This window comes from Gorilla gorilla, chromosome 18, assembly GCF_029281585.2.
Source record: "Gorilla gorilla gorilla isolate KB3781 chromosome 18, NHGRI_mGorGor1-v2.1_pri, whole genome shotgun sequence".
Classification (NCBI taxonomy): domain Eukaryota; kingdom Metazoa; phylum Chordata; class Mammalia; order Primates; family Hominidae; genus Gorilla; species Gorilla gorilla.
In genome coordinates, this window is record NC_073242.2 from 10,516,286 (window position 1) to 10,532,881 (window position 16,596).

Sequence of the window (16,596 nt, forward strand, 5' to 3'; positions counted from 1 at the left end):
CAAGATGTTACAAATTCCATTTAATAAGTAAAGTGGTTATCTCAATCACAAACTACCATGAGGCAATAATGATGATCCATTTGTCAAAAACCGCCACTCAAGCCCTATGGAGATGTGTGTAACAGTTGGCATTTTAAGCATTGCGATTGTCAAACCACTGATTGACAGACCCCTTAATTGTCAATTCAGATAATAATAATTCTGCTGCAAAATGTTAGAGACAGAGAAAGGGAAAGGAAAGAAAGAGAGAAGGAAAGAAAAGGAACGGAGGGACATGAGAAGAAAGGGAGGGACAAAGAGAAGGAGGACGTGAGATAAATGTTAGACATGCTTTGGAGTTTTTGAATGGCTTATTGCAAATCGTGTTCAACCCCACATCATTGCTGGCTGGTTGTCTTTTTTATTTGTTGCGAAGTGATTGCTTCAGAAACCCTGACACAAATCTCTGTAGAGTGATTTTTTGTGTGGTCAAGAATTTTGTGATTTTAAAAAGACTTTCAGGTTCCTGCTGATTTGGGAATTTGGCCCTCTCTATGCTGATATGTAAATCATATTACACCATGTTGATAGCTCCCCAATCTCTAAATAAATCGGGAACTTATTAGGAAAAATCCCAAAGAAGAAGTCAACACCTTTACTGAAGAACTATTTAAAAAGATGTATCGGTAGCATCTAAGTGATCACGTTATTCTTAGTGAATCAGAGGTCTCCATCCTAAGAAGCATGGGAGAGGTCAAATCCCATGTACGCCAGCTGAAAGAGTTAAGCCATTTTTCTATTTACATGGTTTATTTCACAAGGGTCTGACTCATTGGGCATAACCAGCACAGTTAAATTACAAAATTACTATTTGGTCCTTTTTTTATTGACTACAATTCAAGGCTGCTTCAAACCTCCCAAATTTAATCCCCGTAGCTCTTTGCCAAGAACATTACGTTTTATTTTCAGTGTTAAACTGTGTAAGATACCCCTAAGGCTACATGGAAACTTACTCTCTGTGATAGCAGCTAACGGAGTGTATCAATTGTTCATGATTTCCCATTCTCCTGTAAATTGGGAGAAGCAGGGAGAGCAGTGGAATGCGAATTTTGTTCTGTCAGCACTTTCTTGCCCCAGCTTTAGCCCAAGCAATGCCTGTTTTGGTAATTAATTATAGTGTGTTTGTAGCTCTTCATGCTCAGTTACCATTTAGCAACCTGTCAAATCCTGAGCTAATGAGCCTATCCCACAGAAGTCATTGCATTTACTTTATTTTATTTTTAAGCATCAAGACAATACTGGTTTTTCTTAGGTCAGATGAAGTTGAGAGGGAGATTCTAAACCAGCATATGGAAAAGGCAAGGCTTTTCTCTTCTACTCACAAATGTTCATCCCAAGAATGGCCTTGCTTAAAGTTTTTCATTGATGTTTCTCTGTCTAGAAATTGGAGTTATTAAATACAGTTACTAAAATACAGTTATTAACATGACTGTAATTTAATATTTGAAGGAAGAAATAGCTCACTCATAAGTGTCCTTGTCAAAGTGTTGTTGGTAAATGAAGGTTGAATGGTTTTGAGATTTATCTCAAATGATGAACTATACTTTGTAGGGAATGTTTCAGAGGTCTTCCCTGTCTGTTGAGAGACTAGATTAGGATATCTAGCTTAGGATTTTCATCTAAAATACAGGAAAAAGCAGAGCAGATTCGTGATACTTTCCTCTTCTTGTTGCTTTTGTGTTGTTGTTCTTTCTTCTTTAATTGTGGACTTGAAGGAGTTCTGTAATCTCGTTATGGGAAGGACTTAGGCATAGCAGTTTGCTTTCAGGGCAGAGGTAGAACATACTCCTTGAAGCTGCTTTCATATCAGGCTTGCTTGTTTTACTTAGAATCATAAGGTTACAGGTCAATTAAAATAACATAGTTTTCTGAGAATGATTTCATTCGCTTTATGTGAGACTAAGACGATTTCATTTACTTTATATGAGACATATCACTAATCTCTACTAAAGAATAGAAACAATAATTTTATGGAATTACATATCGGAATATTAGTGTTCAGCTCAGCCTCTTTATGGAACAGTGTATACCAAAAACTTATCTTTATTCTTAGTTGAAAGTTTTAGAAAACCCAAAAATTAGAGCAGTGGCATTCATCTCTGGTGCTTAGAAGTAAAATCTTCAATTCAACATGCAAAACTCAGACTCATAGGTATTTCTGAAGCCCAGCTATAACTACAGTATCATGTGGTCAATAAGTTCTGCATTTCTAAAGGAAGATATTATTTTCACTGTCAATCAAAAGTAGGTAAAAACACAGGTACAAATTTTAGCTTAGCTGACGAGGTCACAGGGATGTGTACCTGTTTATGTATAAGTGCCAGGACTGAGGCTGGAAGGAGGAATTGTTATGCTCCCTTAATACCGTCAGTGTTGTATTTTGCTAAAAAATATATATATATATATATATATATACAAATTAATTCCTCAATCCGATAAGAACATGATTCTTACTCTTTATAAAAATGCCACCTCTTGAATATTATTTGTTCACATCTCATTCGTTGATAATATGTATTATATTTTTATAATAAAGAGTCAAAGATTCTATGCAAAATTCTCTGTTCTCCTCAAACAGATGACGCTTTTGCCCATACTTGGCTCTAATATCATAATTTGTTTTACTTGTCAGCTCTCTGTTCATCAGAGAACTTGGTAAGCAGAAGAACAGTTGCTCACTCTTGTTCAGGTCTACTGCCCTAATGCCCATGGACCTGCAAATTTCCCAAATGTGAGTGGTTTTTATGCTGCCTGTGGAAATCTGAATTTAGATGAGCCACACTTTGTAGAAAATGCTTCGGAGATCTTCCTGCGGACTCTCTGTGTGGATAACCTCCATTGAACTGTATTTGTTAGACGCTCAATATTGGAACCATTTAATTCAAATTTTTTAATTGACTACGGTATCAGCAAAATGAGAAATGTCTTTCACCCTTGATCTTTGACAATAGCGGACATGTTAATATGAAGTTACTGTTAAGTCTCCAAAAGGCATTGATACAAGTATATTTTTTCTGCCATTATTGTTTCTTTATAGATTCACACTTTTGAGTATTCAGAGCTTGCTTTTCCTTTGAGTTAGAGGAATGCATTGGAGAGAAGTGTTATTGATGAGGGCTGATTAAGCAAATTAATGAATTGAGACAGCTGAATAGTAAGTGAGAAGAATTTGAGGAGCGGAATTGGTTTTTGCTCATTGACTGTAAAGTGTAGGAGTTAAAACCACAAGGGTACCTGATGGAACAAGCTATAATACCGAGGCAAGTGAAGAGAGAGCATTTGGAATTGTATACTATTTTTCCTCTTCCAATGAATAGCTGTGTGCTAGCTGTTCACTGCTTTCCTGGCATATGTTTTTCTTGTTTCATTTTCTGAGTCATCTGCAATGGCAGAAATGAATTCATTCAACAATACATACTGAATGCCCGTTATGTTCCAGACACAGTGTTAGGCACTTAATGGTACTTGTGGAAATACACTATTTAATGTCTGATGACTAAATGTTCTCAGTTCTGATGGAGTCAAGTGTTTTTGGCTGGGGATGGCAATCTTTGGAAAGCATCTTGGAAAGCATTTGTTACCTCAAACTCTTCAAATCTGCAAATCTTAAAAACTAGGCAACACTACGCGTTGGCTAAGATGTGGGGGCAGTGGGCGCTCTACCGTTCTGCTGATGGAAGTGTATATTAATGCACCTGCTTTGGCGCTCACTTTAGTAACATCATGGGACAGTCAAGATGCATGTATTTTTGAGATATTTCATCCCTAAATGCACACATGAAGGAGACACATAGAAGATTCATTGTGGCATCCAAGCAAAACATTAGGAAGACAACAATCAACCAAACATTAATTGTCCACCAATAGGGAAATGGAAGATAAATTGTAGCAAAAGTCATGTCTGGTGTGTCATGTTAAAATAAATAAATCTCTGTGTGCCAGTGTGGATAAATCTGAAAACCATAATGTTGAACAACAACAAAAAGTAATTTGCAGCAGGAGATATGCAGTATGACATCATTTATGTACAGTTTTTGGACACAGTAAAATGTTTTCAAAAATATATAAATGTATTCAAAAATAGATATTCCAAAATATACATTTATATGTATTTATATATAAATGTGCACAAAAATATATATTCTCTTGGGGTATATGCATATATGGTAAAACGAGAGAGAGCTATGTGGGAATGATACACAGTAAGTTCAGCAATATGCCCCCCACTGTTAGGGAGTAGGGGAGCGGTTGTAATCTGCGAGAGTGACTGAGAAGGATTCCATTATATTTGTTATATTTTATGTTGCAAGCTGCGGGGTGGACATACGGCATTTGCTGCAGCATCTTCCATATTTTTTATATGTCTGATGTATTGCATAAGAAAAAAGAGTGCATCTGAACAGCTACAGTTACCGCTGTGTGTGTGTGTATTTGCATGCTGAGTTTTTTGAGCACCACACTCTAACCATAGTCTTTGCAAAAGGGTTTTGTACAAAAACAAGGTCCCTTTCGAGTGCAGTGTCTTGGTAAGATTGTTAAGGGCAGATGAGCAAAGGGATGCAGTATCCTCAATCTACAAGACAAAAGATGGACCAGTCAAGCAGTTCCTTAATGTCTTTGATCAATGTAAACTGCTAATTGCAAGGCCTGACTCTTTTCCAAAAGGAATGATTCCCCTCCCACCCCCCTCCCCCACGACTCAATTACAAGAATAATTGCTTCAACTCTCATTGTTTCTTTAACTGGGCACGTTCAGTGTTAGCATCTTAGGCTCTCATTTCATATGAAACTACTAAGTTGTTCCAGTAAACAGCCTCTACATTGGGTCTTTCTGTTGCAATATTACAGACTTGGCATGCAACCTCCTCTATTTTTCACTGTGTATAATGAGGTCAAATTCGTTTTGGAAGGCCCGGAAGTCTTCCAGATTTACAGCTATTTGAAAACCCTATTGATAATAAGTATTTGGCCAAAGTGTTTCCACGTTCATACACTCCCCCTCTTTCCTGGCCAGCGTCCTTTGTTTTTTTTTGTTTTTTTTTTTGTTTTTTTTTTGGTCTAGCCTGCACTTTCTCCCTGCCCAGAATGTCGTTAACATTAACAAGAGCTCTCTCTGGCACTGGCAGGGGGTCTGCAAACAGAACTGGTTTGGAATATGCAATGGGAGGCTTGAATCAAACAAAAGCTGTGATACAGAATGTGGAGTGTGTAAGACAAACTCAATAAGCTCCAGTCAATACTGTCAGGAAAAATCACAGCAAAACTGATTTTGATGAGAACATGTCATTGGGCTGTGAGGGAGACTTGGAAAGGATGCTTCAGCAACAATAACAACAAAAGAGTTTTTCATTTAACTTTTAGATTATGAGGGGCTTGCTGTGTGTGTCATGTTTAGGGACATAAATAAGTACTGATCCTTACTCTAGGGAGTTATTGCACATAAGAAACCCAGAGTCCTAGGCCACCTCCAGAGATTTTAATTCTGTAGGTCTGGAGTGGAGACTGTTTGCCTTGTGAACAAGCTCACAGACGATGCTGATCCTGCAGGTTCCTGGAAGCACATTTTGAACAGCAAGGCCCCAGAGCAGGTTCAATGAAATGGAGGAAGACAGTCAAATAAAAATGCTTTCATTCAGTGCTGTGGGGAGATGCAGTAGCAGAGTTATTAGCAATATTACAGTTACCTAGGAAAAGGAGCAAACAGCTCTGCTTTGCCCAGGCAACCAGCAGAATGGAGGTGATACTTAACCAGCATCTTGAAGAGTGAAGAGATTTCCAGGAAGAAAAGAGAGTTCATGTTACAGGCAGAGGAAGTGACATGAATGAAGTACAGGACACAAATGGAAAACAAAAGTGGTTTTGTATGAACAGAGCTGGAGGTAGAATTGGAATCATCACAGATGCTCTTTTAGAATTGTCTGTGGCTCACACCTGTAATCCCAGCACTTTGTAAGGCGGAGGCTGGTGGATCACCTGAGGTCAGGAGTTGAAAATCAGCCTGGCCAACATGGTGAAACCTCATCTCTACTAAAAATACAAAAATTAGCCAGTCATGGTGGCCGACACCTGTAATCCCAGCTACTCAGGAGGTTGAGGCAGGAGAATCACTTGAACCCAGGAGGCAGAGGTTGCAGTGAGCTGAGATCATGGCACTGCACTCCATCCTGGGTGACAGAGGGAGACTCTGTCTAAAAAAAAAAAAAAGGAAGACAGGCCACAGCTGATTTTTGAAGGAATTTGCACAGTCCTTCTAAGGTGTTTGGTACATTATTCTGTGATGTATGGTGGAGAACAGTGGAAGGATTTTTACAAATAATTGGTGGGAGAATGGATGAAGAGAAATTAATAAGCAGGGGATCAAAAGTCTAGGTGAAAAAAGAGGAGGGCTTGCCTGAGTTAGTTTTTGGAATAGATAAGGACATAGCACAAAACATTCCAACCTAAAGGCAAGACCTTCAATGTTGGAGACGAAGTATCTCTGGATGCAGATTGGAAAAAGTGATCAACAGCAAATGGTCAAGATGAATGGGTAGAGACAAAACGTGGCTCACCAGGAGGGGGATGACTCACTAATCTTCAAGAATCTATGGCTAAAGATTCAAAGCTCCTTACTAGAATTTAGAAAAGGCCCATAATGGAAGGAACTAAGCAAGTTTTGCCTTCTGCTACCTCTAAATTCATTATGTTGCCTGTACAAGTAGAACACACAGCAGGAACTGTGTTTTAATACTAATTACAATTATTTTCTGGTTACATAGATAAATGTAAATGACATTAAAGATGTGATCTGTTGCTGGATGCCATTTTTATCTTCTTTGTCAGAAGGAGGGAGAGAGAGAGAATGGCATCAAAATACCAAGGTTCTCTTTTTCTTTTTCCTTAAACAAAAAATAAATAAATAAATAAATAAGAAATGACCCTAACCACAAATTGGATGTCTGCACTTTTTTTTTTTTTTTTTTTTAAGCAAAACCAAATACAACCTTATGGAGGTAATAAACCCTGTGATACAGTCTCAGTAGGATGTGCTATGAAAGGAGCCAAATCAGGTAACCAGAAACAAATACCAAGTTCTTTACTGGTATTTTGAATATTTATTAAACAGTTACCAATCCATTGCCATTTGTTTCCTTCACACTTTATGCTCCCTCCTTCTTCCTTCTCTTGCAAAATCCTCACAACTTCTTCTGTCTTTATGTTCCTCTTTTTTTTTGTTGTTGAGATTATGCCTTGCAAAACCTCTAATTAACCTGCCTAGCAAAAGCTGAACCTTCTTCAGACTACAGGGAGAGTAGTAGAAAAAATAAAAGTGACAAAGAAGAAAGCGAAGGAGTCTCTTTAGCAGGAAGAAGGAGGGGTCATTTCAGGGAAATTATTTTAATAATTCTTGTCCCATTACATAAATAATTCACTTTTTTCTTCTATATCACTGTATTCCTAGGGTTCTTCTCAAAGCATAACTCTTCCACATTTAGACACGTTCAAAAATAAGAAATTAGAGAACACACTTCATTCTTTCCTTATCCTATCCAGTTATTTCAAGACAAACATTTGAAAAACAATAATAAATTCAGACTGCAATAAAGGAAGGCTATTTGTTTTACTTTTGCAGGCACAGACATTTTGTGAAATCACCAACAATTGAGAAAAGAAATGACATCATCATGCCCGAAAAAGTATAAATGACATAATCTCAAATTAACACATAAAAACGTTAATTAAAAATTTAGTCTTAAACCCCGTATTCTCCCCTTCCTCTTTTTTTTTTTTTTTTAATCATGGACTAATACATCAAAACAGGCTGGATGTGTCAAAGGCAGGATATTTGGGAATCAAGGATCTAATTCAAATCTTTTATTTGTTCATGATGGAAAATTCCAAACTGGCTTTTAAAGCCTTTCAATAATGCATGGAATCCTGAAGAAAAAGTTGCTTCCTAGAAGATGTTGCTCTGTTCAACGTGTATTTTCAAGTGTCTTTTTCCTCTAATGTGGATTTAAAAACAATAAGGAGAGACATATACTACTTGGGTATTTTGTTGAGGCCAATTCCCTTTTTATTTTCTGATGTCATGTGAATGGATACTCAACAAAACAAGAGGGGCGTTTTTGGTTTTTCTTTTTGCTGATAAATCGAAAACACAAAGGTCAAAAATGAGCCCTGTTCCTCAATCCCAGTGCCAATGTTGGAGTGGGTTTTTCTTTTTTTTTTTTTTTCTTTTTGAGATCGAATTTTGCTCTTGTCACCCAGGCTGGAGTGCAGTGGCGCGATCTTGGCTCACTACAACCTCTGCCTCCTGGGCTCAAGCGATTCTCCAGCCTTAGCCTCCCAAGTAGCTGGGATTACAGGTGCCTACCACCATGCCTGGGTAATTTTTGTATTTTTAGTAGAGATGCGGTTTTGCCATGTTGGCCAGGCTGGTCTCGAACTCCTGACCTCAGGTGATCCACCCGCCTTGGCCTCCCAAAGTACTAGGATTACAGACGTGAGCCACTGCCCCCGACCTGGAGTGGGTTTTTTAAGTACTTATAGTAATTACTTGAATAATATGTGTTCATTGTAGATAACATGAAAAATACAGAAAAACACAAAGAAGAAAAATCATTTCTAATTTTACCACCGTTTATGGTTAGTGTGCACCATGGGGATATTTCCTTTCTTGCCCCACACACCCAGGCACCTTCCTATTTTTTTAACATTTATTTAACACATGGTTAATGACTTGCTACTCTGCTCCAGGAATTGTATCAGGTGGTAGAAATACAATTTGTATTAATTGTAGATAATATTTTGTGATCCATTATTTTTTAATTTAATAAGATACTATGCCCTGAGATGTATTCTTCATGATGTGTGGAGACAACATAGTAATCCCTAATTCCTTTAGTTAATAAGTTCATTTTACCTTCTCATTTTGCCTCTCATTTGCTATTTTATCACCTTTCACAAATGGGTTTGTTTGTTGTTATTTTTTCCTGCTTTATTTGTAAGCAGTATTAGATAACAGTTGCACACGGAGAATTTTCAGGTACAATTAACTTCTCTCTTTTTTGCGTGTAGGCTTATTTCTTCCTGACAAGTCTTTTGCCTGCTAAGTAACTTAGTGTTGAAACATTGCATGAAAAAGCCAACTCATTTGGTTCTTGCCCAGTAATGTCTAAATCACATAAGAAATGCATTGAAAGAACAATCAGGGGAAAAAAGAGGGAGTAATATTGGCTAGCACATCTTTGAATGTATCTGGAAAGAAAAGAATAAATCTGGGTTGAAATAGAAGCCAAAAGATGATATTTTTATGGAAAATAATTCCCCTCTCCTTTTCTTTCCCCAGCTCTTTTTCTATCTAATATGCATTTTTCTTTATATTATAAAACAGCTTTGCTCACCTTATCTCTTGTAGTTCTTTATTACTTCAATCTCTTCTCATCATTTTTTAATGTTCAGGAAATGTAAACTACTTTCCTACCACTTTTTCATTTTTGTGGATAGGGTGGCTGATGGGCTTTAAGTTTCAAGCTATGATGAAACAAGGAAATAGATCACTTCTTACAGTGTAATAATGGAACTCTGTTGATAGGTCTAATAAAGAAGAAAAAAAATCAAACCTTATCCATCATCTCCATGACTTCTAGTGTCTTTCCCATCTGCATCTTCGTGTTAAGCAAAAAATATATAATGCAAAAAGTGTGTTTCACAAAGGACTTGTTTTTTAAAAAATGTTGGGGCTTTCTTTCCTTCTATTTTTTTTTTTTTTGAGTTGGAGTCTCGCTCTGTCCCCCAGGCTGGAGTGCAGTGGTGCGATCTCGGCTCACTGCAAGCTCCGCCTCCCGGGTTCACGGCATTCTCCTGCCTCAGCCTCCCGAGTAGCTGGGACTACAGGCACCTGCCACCACGCCTGGCTAATTTTTTTGTATTTTTAGTAGAGAAGGGGTTTCACCGTGTTAGCCAGGATGGTCTTGATCTCCTGACCTCGTGATCTGCCTGCCTTGGCCTCCCACAGTGCTGGGATTACAGGCATGAGCCACTGCGCCCGGCTAAAGGTTAGGGTTTTCTAAGGTTGTAACTTTTGCATGTGTATTACTTGCCACACAAAGCTTCAAGATAAGGAAAGCAGCCCTTATGGGTCCTTAGCTTCATGACAATATCTAAAGATCATACTGTTTTAAGCATACAGAAAACCCTCTAGTCAGAGTCTGTGTTAGCTGTTCTTTAAGAAAAAAAAAAAAACTTCCATGTCTTGCTATTATTATGAGTTTGTATTTAAAAATTTCATTCTAACCAGCAAGAACACTTCCAGTGGGAATTTCTGATAAAGCAGTCAGGTTTTAGCTTGGAGATGTACTAAGTGCAGAAGTTTTGTGAGTTTTCTTCTTGGTCTTGCAAAGAAAAGCATGAAGCTATATAAGTCTTTCTGTAGGGGAAAAAATACATTTTTTCTTTTTTTCCTTTCTGATGAGCATGGATGGAGGAGAGATCCATCCATATTCTGGATCATTATTGGCTCTGATGATGGTTTTGTACAAGGAATAACCTTTCTTGGGGTAGTGATTCTCTTTAATTACCTTTATAAACCAGAATTTTTGTTCATCTGAGGAACTAATGAGGATTAAGAGAAGAAAGGGGGCCGGGTGTGGGGGCTCACTCATGTAATTCCAGCACTTTGGGAGGCCGAGACAGGTGGATCACTTGAGGTCAGCAGTTCGAGATCAGCCTGGCCAACATGGCAAAACCTCATCTCTACTAAAAATACAAAAATTAGCCAGGCATAGTGGTACCGGCCTGTAATCCCAGCTACTTGGGAGGCTCAGGCAGCAGGATCGCTTGAACCCGGGAGGCAGAGGTTGCAGTGAGTGCCGAGATTGCCTGGGTGACAGAGCTCAAGACTCTGTCTCAAAAGGACAAAAAGAAAGGGATCCAACACATATTTATCAGTTAATGTGTAATTACCCACGGCATCATTACCTTTAGGTTTGCTCAGAACAAGTCCTGTTTATCCCTTGATCCTGGTGTAGTTATTAACATCCCCCTTTCTGCTGACAGGTGTCCCAGTTTCAACCATGTATTATACAATCATTCTATACTCTTAAACAAGAGAGTAATCAAATATAGAAGTCAAGCGTCCAGAACTATGGCTCAGAGAAATTGGCAGTTGAATTCTGATTTCTCTACTTGATTTTTTCTGAGAAGCTGAAACTACTATACTTCAGTTAACTTATTTGAGAAATAGGTACAATAATAATGTTTTTGCCATATGGGTGTTGAGAAAATTAATATGTGAAATTTTGATCAAAGTACCTGATAAATAGTAAATACTCATTTCACATTAGCAAATAATAATTCCTATATATTTTTTTTCATTGAAGTCTTTCAGTGCTACATGTTACAGCCTCCAAGTCATTTAATTTATAGAAACAGAAGTACTTCCTGGTCAGCAGCAGTGGACACAGGAAGTGGCTTATCATAAGACGGACACAGAAAGTGGTTTGGTGAAATAAGAGGATGGTAAAACAGAGTGGATTCATCTATGATAAGTGTCTATAAAGGGATTATGGATCTAGAGAAATTTCTGTAAGTTTTCTTTTGGGTTAGTGTTCAAATTGGTAAAGTTGCCAGGGCAAGGTAGGAAAGTCACATTGAAGCCAGTGTTTCATATTTATTGGTTTATGTTTTTTTTTTGAGATAGTCTCACTCTGTCACCCAGGCTGGAGTGCAGTAGTATGATATCGGCTCACTGCAACCTGTGCTTCCCGGGTTCAAGCGATTCTCCTGCTTTAGCCTCCTGAGTAGCTAGGATTACAGGCACACACCACCATGCCCAGGTAATTTTTGTATTTTTCCTAGAGATAGGGTTTCACCATGTTGTCCAGGCTGGTCAGAACTTCTGATCTCAGGTAATCCACTTGCCTTGGCCTCTGAAAGTGCTGAGATTATAGGCATGAGCCATTGCACCCGGCCAGTATTTCTAAAGGTTGCATCTTTTTGCTACTTGAAAGATGGGCTTTGCCACATGACTTACTTTGACTAATGAAATATGCAGGGAGGTGATGTGACTGTCTTGTAGGTGGATGCTTGAAGTGACATTTTGTGAGTTACCACATTTTCTAGCCCTTGCCTTAGAGATTTTGGATACATGAGTTGAGATAAACCATCCGTTAGCTCATGTCTCTGAGTGACTGCAAAAAACAAAAGTTCCAGCCAACGTGTATTGGGCCCATGGTACGAATGAGAAATAAGCTTCCATTGCTATAAGCCACTAACTTCAGGGGCTGTTTATTACAGCGGCATCGTGTAGCCCATACTGGCTGATGCATCTTGCCTCTTGCTTGCCTGTCATATCTTCTGCTGCTTTGCACTCTCATCTCTTCCTTCCCCCACTTGCCATTATCAGCAACATTTGCTGACCACCTATATGTGCAAAGTGCTTGGTGTCAATATGTTTCTCATAAGAACCTTATCAAGTAAATACTTATTATATCTTGCCACTGCCAGATGAAGAAATGGGCTCAGAGGGGCACTGTTCACAAATCCCGTAGTTGTAGGCAGAGGAAGAGTCAAACATGGGTCTTTCAAACTCCAAATTCTGTTATTAACCACTGTGCTATCTGTCTTGTATTAGGAAGGAGTTCACTTACTGTCTTTTGAGGTTTTTTTTTTTTTGATGTAAATACCCTGAGTTTTTCAACACATATAAAAGGGTTTTATGAATCCTTTTTGTTCATAAAATGAAATTAACATTAATTTGTTTGCAGAGTAGGATGAAATAGAGAAAGGAAGAACAGGAAAAATATAATCGGAATCTGTTTTCAACTCTGACGTCTTAGAACTAGGATTTTTATCCTTCCCAAAACAAATTCTAGGACACACATTCATCCAATTGGCAAAGCCATGTGACTCTAGAGAACCGTGTTGACTGATTGGAAATGGGTAAAATTCTAAACAGCATCAGCTTGATGTGGAATTTCCAATTACTTAATTCTGGTTGGTTTTGAAGACACATGAGCTGACTGCTTCACGGGAATCAGGAATGAAGGGGAATCTGTTCAGAACGTATATGTCTCCCCACAATAAAAGCAATTCAAAGCTATAAATTACTTACATCATCTCAGCATCTGGGGGACTGCTTAGTAATCTTAGGACCTGTAAAATAAGGGATCAAAGGTAACATTTTCTATGTTGATGCTGTGAGATCTATGCATATCTATCTCTCAGCTGGCCCTACGAGTTTAAAAATTGTTAAACTGACAATTTACTAATCTTTCTTTTTGGATGATCATGGTGATGATGATGATACTGATGATTTCTTGCATAAGGCTCTTGGACCACCTGGTTTTCACAAGATGGTAATGAATGAGTTTAGGGTTTGGCCCGAAAACCTTATTTCATCTAGAATTTTGCAGGAAGAGCAGAGAGAGTTAGCAGCCTGGGGTGGGGCAATGAAGAGAGCATTCCCTTTGGTCGCTTGAAAAAATCAGTGCCTTTTTGCTTGTCAGCACTACTGAAATTTAGCACTGCTAGGAAACGGAAATGTGATATTCCAAGATGCTCCTATTGGATTTTCACATATCTCCTTTGCATTTTGATTGTTTCAGCAAGTCATACCTCACTTCTGATACCTATAAATACCTAAGGTTTTAGTTGACACACGTCTGGCTAGCTTCACAACAAGGATTTAAGAGCTTCACGATATTATTTGCCATGAATAATTGCTAGTGGAACATACTGGATCACCTTGTATAACTGTTGTACGCTGATTTTAATTTCAGGTTTGACTTTTATATTGTAGCTTTGCAAAGCAATAACAAAAAAATCATAATTTAGATGAGCAGAAACAAAACAAATGATGATGGGAATATTACCATAACCATAATTTTACAGCACAGTTTAATTATTTGGTTTAGTAATGTTCAATAATTATTTCACCACCAAAATTCCTCCCCACCCCAGCCCCTCAAGAAACTAAACAACTGTTTCACTACTAGCAACTAATTTATAAGGCAATTTCAGATTCTTATGACTTCTTGTCGCTCTGAGATTTACAGTCACTAATAAAAGGCCCTAACTTTGAGAGGCATGAATTAAAACTCATTTATAAAGAGAATAAAAAATCAGACTTTTTCCATTTCTATCCAGAAGTGTCCACATTCCTGTAGACTTGGATGTAAGTGGATGAAGCCCAGTATCCAGTGAATAACAGATGCTCATTAAATATTGGAAAGCAAATGAAGTCATAGATGCGTATAAAGTAGGCAGAGTCTTAGGAAAGGACAAGATGACTTATCTTTCTTCTTACATTCTTTAGGATGGAATTTGATGAAGGTTCCTTTCTTTTCTTTTCGAATAAACCAACTGAAGTTTAATTACATGTTTCAGAAAATCACCCCCGCTTTTTTTTGAGATGGAGTGTTGCTCTGTCCCCCAGGCTGGAGTGCATTGCCATGATCTCGGCTCACTCTAACCTCTCCCTCCTGGGTTCAAGTGATTCTCCTGCATCAACTTCCTGAGTAGCTGGGATTACAGGCATGTGCCATCACGCCTGGCTAATTTTTGTATTTTTAGTAGACATAGGGTTTCAGTATGTTGGCCAGGCTGGTCGCAAACTCCTGAGGTCAAATGATCTGCTCACCTCGGCCTCCCAAAGTGCTGGGATTACACGTGTGAGCCACCGTGCCCGGCCTCAAAATCACTCTTGACTCTTTCCTCTTCCTTATCCCTCATGCCCAAAGATCAACTCCAGTGGTTTGTCCCCTCTTAATTATTGACTGAAACTTTTTGCTTCTCTCCATTCTCCTTCTATTCTCCTGGCCAAAGCCACTCTTCCCTCTTGCCTGGAGTGCTGTCAACACTTCTAAACTGGCCTTTCTTCCTCCACTCTTGTCCCCATTAATCTTTTCTCCATATACCAGAAAGAGTGATTTTCCGTTACATGATCGCCATCATTCTTGCTGAAATTTCTACTATACCTTCCACTGATTTTAGGATCAAATCTGGAAATTTTGTCAGTGGCCCTCAAAGTGCAGTTGCTGCTTAGTCTATCGTGTCCTAAATCCGCATCTGATGGCACTTTGTCACAATCCAGGCTCTTTGAGAGAGGGAGAGAGTCTGTGTGTTTGTGTGTGTGTGTGTGTGTGTGTGTTTGTGTGTTTGTGTGTGTGTGTGTGTGTGTGTTTGTTTCCCTCGGTAGAGTATGGGGATCTCTGAAATACTTTGTATACTCAATCCTACTGTTCATTATGATTGTGTGTAGGCATCATTTCTGGAAAGCCTCTCAGTTACATACCCTTCTTTGTCTTTTCACAGCATAATTGTAATGGTACCTGTTATGTTTTCATATGATACCCTTTCTTTTCCACCAAATGGGAAACTGTGAGAGCAGTACTACGTCTATCTTAGTCACCAACTTGTGCTCAGCACCTAGCATGGAGACCAGCACACAGTAGAGATTTAATAATTGTTGTGTAAATGAATAAAACACATCTATCCAGTTGGATAACTTGGGGTAGTTTTGCTTCTCTGCAGTCTGTCTCCCTCTCTTCCTCCCTTCTCTCTGTTTCTTTTTCTCTTTCTTGTAGTAATAATAGCTTTACTATGACCATAGCTCTTTTTTTAACCTAATACCTTTTAACACTTTAAGAACTATTTCTAAAAACTCAACTTAGGAAACAGCTGAATTAGCCCCTTTCTTTAGGTTTCAGGCTTCCCTGAATTCCCTAGGATTTTCTTATTTGAAAGTCTGGTTCCTGTTTATATTGGAAACATTCGTTAAAAAAAGAAAAGAACATTTGGAAGGGCAACAAAACACCCAATTAATGTGCAACTACTTTGAATATTCCTGCAGTGGCAACGGTTAAAGTAGAATCATTGCACACTGTCACTGCTAGCAAAATTATAATCCAGGGTAAGCTAGATTTAGAGTTGTGTCTCAAAATCTGTGTTTTTTGTCCTTTAGGAGTTAAAAGTGCAAAAAATAAAATAACTGAGATAGAGTTGAATTGATTGCTTCAAACAAAATGGTTAAATTCTGTTTGGGTCTTTAAAAGAGTTAACAGAATATAACAATTCAAAAACTCTATGTTCCATAAAAATAGTGCTATTAGGAAGAAAGCCATACTTCTCAGTAACCTCCCTGACACTTGCTCTGTTTGACTTCCCTGGCCACAGCTGGTCTTGAGTATAATGCCATTGATTTTGAGAGATTTTATAAAGATAATTAGATATACTAGAGTGTGTTCTATATTCTCAGCATTTCTGAGGCTATGCAAAGCCACCCAAACTTTTGAAATATGTACCTGGTATTTCTTACTTGAGAAACTTTTAGTTTCTGTGCATTGGGAAAAAAAAATCTATAGCAGATTTTCCTACTGAAGTGTGAAGAAGGAATAAACGAGGAGTAGAGATTTTTGCCTCCTTTTTCATTTATGTAAATAAACATATGAAATGGATTTTTAATTTATACATTAGTTATCTTGGTCCCAAAGCATAACTCTTTTAACACCTTGAGCTTCTTTATGTTGGAGGGGGAAAAAGAGTGCAAAATTATTAGAGACATGATTATGCTTT

General features: G+C 38.2%; 1 protein-coding gene across 11 annotated transcripts in view; it reads left to right on the forward strand.

Annotated features, from left to right (window-relative positions):
• Window positions 1–16,596, forward strand: part of RBFOX1 (RNA binding fox-1 homolog 1) — a 2,483,553-nt gene that overhangs the window by 1,627,580 nt on the left and 839,377 nt on the right. The window lies entirely within an intron of this gene.